This window comes from Mycteria americana, unplaced genomic scaffold (genome assembly GCF_035582795.1).
Source record: "Mycteria americana isolate JAX WOST 10 ecotype Jacksonville Zoo and Gardens unplaced genomic scaffold, USCA_MyAme_1.0 Scaffold_66, whole genome shotgun sequence".
Classification (NCBI taxonomy): domain Eukaryota; kingdom Metazoa; phylum Chordata; class Aves; order Ciconiiformes; family Ciconiidae; genus Mycteria; species Mycteria americana.
Window position 1 is genome coordinate 207,314 of NW_027445651.1, and position 6,644 is coordinate 213,957.

General features: G+C 54.2%; 1 pseudogene; it reads left to right on the top strand.

Annotated features, from left to right (window-relative positions):
- Window positions 1-823, top strand: LOC142404036 (feather keratin Cos2-3-like; annotated as a pseudogene).
- The last annotated feature ends 5,821 nt before the right edge of the window (window positions 824-6,644 follow it).

Here is a 6,644-nt window from a genome sequence, read left to right on the forward strand (position 1 = left end):
ATGAGCTTGTCAGAAAATTATTACCTCTGCAAAGGGTGCCTCTGGGCCTGCGGCAACGAAGGCCAGGTATAAAAGCCAGCCTAAGTCCCTGCTCTCTCATCCACTTCTCTTGCCTCCTTCTCCTTGGCAACCAGGTGCGTCTGAAGCCCCTTCTCCTCCCCTTCCAAAGTGAGCTCTCACTTCAGTGGACCTCTCAGCTGATACTGCCTCTGTCCTGTGCTGGGCTTTGGAGCATCCTCTCATGATAGAGGGAAGTGGGGAGAAGGTCTGCTTAGAGAGAGGCTGGGACGTGGCTGAGAGGGGTTTTGGGTCATGAATTAGGAGGGAGCCTCCCTGGGTCAGGCTGCTCTTTACAGCATGATGAAGACCGTGAGGCTCCTGGCACATCTTTCAGCTCCCCATTCAGTAGTGCCTCCTTTGCATCCTTTGCGATAAGGAAACCAGGCTGTTCCTCACCCATCCTTGTGCTCTTCTTCCTCCCTGCCCTCTCTCCCAGGTGCACCTCCAGCACAGAGACATGTCATGCTACGACCAGTGCCTGCCATGCCGGCCCTGTGGCCCCACCCCACTGGCCAACAGCTGCAATGAGCCCTGTGTCAGGCAGTGCCAGAACTCCACCGTCGTCATCCAGCCCTCCCCTGTGGTGGTGACCCTGCCTGGCCCCATCCTCAGCTCCTTCCCACAGAACACCATTGTGGGCTCTTCCACCTCCGCTGCTGTTGGCAGCATCCTCAGCTGTGATGGAGTGCCCATCACCTCTGGGTGCTGTGACCTCTCTGGCATTTCCAGCCGCTACTGTGGCAGAAGGTGCCCCCCCTGCTAAAGATGCTGGCAACAGCCTCGCAGAAGGACCCCCAGGAACTCAGAACGTGCTGCCGGACAGAGGATCAAACTTCATGCCATTGTTTTAAGAGCAGTCTTCCACTCACCATTTTTCTCTCTTTTCTTTGTTGTCTTGTGCTCCCTTCAAGCCTGCTGTGGGAACCCCAGAAACCAGCCTGGACTGACCTGCTAGCTTGTCTCCCTTTACCAGGCAGGTCAACAGATGGCCTGTGGGAACTCTGCCACAGGAAAAGGGGAACAGATTCTTGGCTGCTCCTGCTCCTCCCCTCACTGGGGGCCTCCACTTGCCGTGACCTCTTTTCCCTCTTTAGACTCATTAAAATTTGCTGCAACCCTGCCTGTGTCCCTCAGGTGGTCTTTCCATCCGCATACTGACTGCTGACGAAGAAAGCCATTGCTTTGCGGAAGGAATTAGGTGGGGGCACAGGGGAACCCTTCATCACTCCTAGAGGGACTGGAGGGTGGGACATACTGCAGCGAGTCCTCTTTCAGGCACTGCCTCTTGAAGCTGAGGAAGACAACCCTAGTTGCTGCACAGCCAATGGCCATCAGTCCTTGCCTTGCTAGTCTCTGCTCAGAAATACCCCCGTGGCCCTGGAGCGCGTTGTGTGAACAGGAACCCTGACAACTGCAGTCCTCCAGAGAGGAACTGTGGGCATGTGGGAGGCCCCAGGGAGGTCAGCAGTCCCACAAGCTCTTGGGGAAGAGTGCTCCTCTTGCTTTCGGTGGAGGTGTGCTGGGGAAGGAGGCTCAGCAGACGATGTTCCCAAAGGATGGCAGGAATTGGGAACGGGTCAATAGCCTTGGGGATGGCCCACAGTCCCTACTCCACCTGCCCATCTCTTCCATCCCCTGGTGTAGGGGCCATGGTCAGCATGCCTGGGCATGGGCAGCAGGGACAGCTTCCCCATGCAGCCCTATCACCCTTCAGCACAGCATGTGGCATGGCCCACCCGTTGCCAACATGTGTAGGGCTGAGGTGTTCACAAGTTAGTACTGGTGTCAGCTACAGCAGGCCCCACACTGGAGTCCCCTGTCCTTGTGGACTCAACACCCCCTTGGGTGAAGGCAAGCCCAGGAGAGTGACTGGTGCCCAGCCACACATGGATGCTCCTTGGTGCCTTGTCTTCCCCAAGCAAGGAGCAGCTTTCTCCAGGCCCAGAAACTCTACAGCCCCACAAGGGCCACCACCCAGCTCTGCTCCGGAAGGGTGCTGTGTGAGAGGAGATACTCCCAGCTCTGCAGAGACATGGCAGTGACAGTGGGATTTGGTCCTGCACTCAGCAGGTTTTGTGAGCTGCCCCTGAATGGTACAGGGCATGCACCAGCCCAACCATAGAGCACACGTTGGAGTGCCTCCCCCCAGGCACCAAGCTCCTTCAGCATTCCCAGAGCCCTGGCGCTGAAGTGGCCCTTGTGCTCCGGGCAGCACTGCCGGTCTGCACACACAGGCCAGGGTCTTCCCACATCTGCAGACCCTGGGGCCCTGCGGTGTGGGGGCTCTGCCTTTGCACAGACCCCACACACCACCAGCGCCATAGGACCAGGATGGAGGGCAGGGTCATTCCTCTGTGCTGGGTAAGGATGGCGGGCATGTCTCCCTAGGCTGGATTGTGTGGGAGACAGTGCTGGGTCAAGTGTTCACACAGGAGCGACAAGCATCAGGACCAAGCCCACCTAGGCCCAGTGCAACCATGGGTCCCAGCTCTGGCTTGGCCCCTGGCCCAGGGTCTCTATGGGAGCTCAGGCCTAGCGCAGGCCTGCCCCAGCTCTGCCATATCTGTGCCTGGCCTGGGCTACTATTGCCCTCCTGCCCTCCTAGGTGGTCCAGGGTAGTCACTGGCAGCCACGGGCCTCTCTTGAGTCCAGCCTTGGCCTGGGCTCCAGCCCCAGCTCTGACCCTGGGACTGAGACCTTCTGCACATAAGACATCTGTTGCCTAGGTTACGGCAATAATCAATAGATGCTTGTGGGGTAGAATTATCTGCCGTCTGAGATGGACCAGCCGTCTCATACTTTGGGGGTGCTCATTTCTCTTGATCATGACAAAATCCTTCTAGACAACAAATTCAAATGTTGATGCCATCTTTGCCTGCAGTGTATGTCGATTAAGGAGAACAAGGCCAACGTTTAAAAAGGACATTGTCCACATAAGTATCTCGTTTCCTCTGAAAAACCATGCTAGGCCTGATCACAATACACTGTTTTGAAAAGGACATAAATTGCAAGTTTTGCTCACTTTCTTTTCTCCTCCTTATGTCAGAATGGGTGTAACTGAAGAGAAAGGCTCTTCATCAGAAGGTCTTGAGAGAAGACTAAAACCCATGCTTGTTGTTTAACCTAAAAGTGCAGCTGTATTGCAGTTCCACAAACACAGGGGTTGGGCTCTGTTTTCTGGCCTGTCAGGAACCTTTGCTAGGCTGAAGTAGCCTTTCACTGCCTTGCCGTTCTCCTCAGAGCTGCCTTCAACTCCTTGTTTCTGATGGTATAGCCGAAAGGCTTCAGCAAAAGAGTCAGGAGAGTGTTGAGGGTGGACTCCACTCTGCTGAGACTAAAGGATGAGCGAGCCATGAGTTTCAGGTACATGAAGATGACAGCTCCATAGAGGATGGGGACCATGGTGAGATGGGAGCTACAAGCAGGTAACGCCTTCTGGTGGCTGGAAGACAAGGGAATGTATGGAGAATTGCAAGGATGACACAGGTGAAGAAAACTACCTTGAAATGCGGAGTGCCTTGGATGATGGGGATGCGCACCAGAAAGCCAAGGGTCTCAAAGAGCATTGTACCACCACAGGCCAGGCTCAGGAGAGGCCCGGCAACACGGTAGAAATGGTCAATGTAGTTCTTGGAGCAGAGAAGACACCGTACCAGCAGTACAGACATCTTGGAGCTCATGACCACAAAACTCAGTAGCCATGCTCCCAGGCATAGAAAGAAGCAGAGTATCTTTGGCATGATAGTGATGTAACGCAGCTGTTTGTGTATGGCAATGTAGTAGTCGAAGGACATCACTGAGAAGATTAGAAACTCAGTGATACCCAGGAAGAAGTAGGAAAATGACTGTGCCGGGCAGCAGGAAACACAAACGGTTGTCCTGGTGACAAGGGAAGTCCCCAGCTGGTTGGGGACAATGGTGGTGGTGCTCTGGATCTCCAAGAAGGAGAGCTTGCCAAGGAAGAAGTACATCAGGATCCTCAGGGACTGATCACTCCCCACAGCAAAAAAGATGACGCCATTCCCACCAGTACTACAAGATACATGGAGAAGATAAGGACGAGCAGGACCATGTGCCACCTGCGATGGTCTGGGAAGCCCAGGAGGACGCCTTCAGTCCCAAATATCCTGTTCTTCTTTGCCATGGCTCCGAGATTACAGATGGAGATTATGTCAGAGTGAGGTTTCACATTGCAGCAAGAGCAGCAGTAACCTTTCAACAAGAAGTCTTTCCCTGGGCTCGGTGGCTCTTCCCACGGCCTCCAGTTATCAGTACCAGTCTCATTCTCCCTCCACCTCTTCTCTCTCTCTTCTTCCATACAGACAGGCATACAAACATCTGTCCATCCTTCTCCGGCCATTCATCCATCCACTCTACTCTATGACCCTCCCTGCAAGGGAGCTACGAATTAGACTACAAAATCCAGACTTTTTTTTTTTTTTTTTTTGCTTGTTCTTGTCTTTTTCTCTTGGGTCAGTTTCTGATAACCAAGTAGGTTATGGTCTGGTCTGAATTTGTCCGGACCAGACAAATTCAGAGAACTTGATAGAAAATGAATTACCATGTTTTCAAAGGGAATTTTTGGGTTGTTTTTCCGTTCAATCTTTCTAGTGAAAGACTGCCTCTGTGTCCCACTGTACTGTATTATGTACAATACTTTTCTGCCTAAAAGGAAGGCCCCAAATAATAAGAATTCCAGGCAAAGAACAGAAATACTCACATACATGGTCATCAGCAGTAAGCCAGTGTTCTTTTCAAACAAAATTAACAAAAAAGAAGTTAAAGTTTCAAAATGTTCCTTTCCTTTCCTTTCCTTTCCTTTCCTTTCCTTTCCTTTCCTTTCCTTTCCTTTCCTTTCCTTTCCTTTCCTTTCCTTTCCTTTCCTTTCCTTTCCTTTCCTTTCCTTTCCTTTCCTTTCCTTTCCTTTCCTTTCCTTTCCTTTCCTTTCCTTTCCTTTCCTTTCCTTTCCTTCCCTTCCCTTCCCTTCCCTTCCCTTCCCTTCCCTTCCCTTCCCTTCCCTTCCCTTCCCTTCCCTTCCCTTCCCTTCCCTTCCCTTCCCTTCCCTTCCCTTCCCTTCCCTTCCCTTCCCTTCCCTTCTCTTTATTTTCCTTTCCCGTTTCTCCTCTGCGTGTTTCCCATCCAGTGTGTGATCCTTCTCCACTGTCGTTGCAACCCCTCCTTCTCCATCCCACCTCCCCTCCTCCAGAAAGAAACTTGCCCCAGTTGGATGCTCCCAGTCCTTCCACCATCCTTGCACATCCTGGTGAATACCACTCTGTTTCCCTCTTTCTTACTCCTTCCCTCACCTTGTGTTTCTTGGGCTCTAGATCAGCGGCTTGAAGAGAGGCAGCACCAGCACTGTTGAAGACGGACACTCCTCTGTGCCGGGAGAGGCTGGTAGTGAGGCAGGTGAAGATCAGGGACCATGGCCTGAAGAACAGCATAACCACAGCTAAGTGGCAAGTGCCTTGCGTCTCTCTTCTCGTATCTGCTGCCAGGTGGAGAGCTGAATGGCCCCACGGGAGCCCAACAAGGCCGGGTTGCACAGCAGGGAGTTGGTACCACCTTTGGAGACAAGGAGCACACCAGTCCGGCAGCGCTCAGCGCAGGCCAGCATGGGCAGTACCTCACAGAAGAAGCAGTCAATGACATTGGGACTGCGGCTGGGCAACCATAGGGTGAGTGCCACTGGGGCCAAAAAGGGGAGAGTGGCCCCAGCCCTCAGGCCTGCCATCGCAATGGCACAGACCTTCCCTCGCATGACACGGGGGATCCCTGGGGCTGGCACGTGGCCACAGATCGGTCGTAGGCCATGACTGCGAGCAGGAAGAGCTGGGCCACACAGCTGCCAAAGAAGCTCGTCCTCTCCATAGATAGGAAGTGCAGTGGCATCCTGAGCATCGTGACCAACGAGCGGCCGATCACCGAGGCCCAGAATGCCAGAATCGTTGAGGTTGGAAGGCACCTCTGGTGATGGTCACATCCAGCCCTCCTGCTCAAGCAGGGTCAGCGAGAGCAGGTTGATCAGGACACTGGCCCGTGTAGTCCTGAATGTTTCCAAGAATGGAGACTCCACAAGCTGCCTGGGCAATATCTCCTGGGCTTGGCCACCCTCCGAGTAGAAGCGTTTCTCCTCGTGCCTGTGTGGAATTTCCTTCCACGCTTCTCCAGTATGCACACAAGGGCAAGTAAGCAAGCAGCCCTGCCTACACCTGAGCAACTGTGGACTCGCCCGAGGACGCACGAGGAAGCCCCTTGGCAGGGCAGGGCTGGAGCACGCTGGGGCAGGACAAGGCTCCAGACACGCTGACGGCGCTGGTGTTGGTAGGGGACCCCCGGAGAGAGCCCGGAGAGAGCCCAGAGAGCAGAGGAGGCCCAACAGGCGCACAAAGGCCTCCCCAGAGCGGCATTAGGAGGAAGACAGTCAAAAGCAGCAGCGCTGACCACCTGCCTGCCAGTGACCATCAGAGAGAGCTTGGAGGGTGGGAGGAAGGGGACGCGGCACATTGTCCTGATCGGGAACCCTTTGGCATGCGGGCGACGATTGCAGGGCTGGGAGCAGCAGGGCCCTTCCTGCCAGTGGG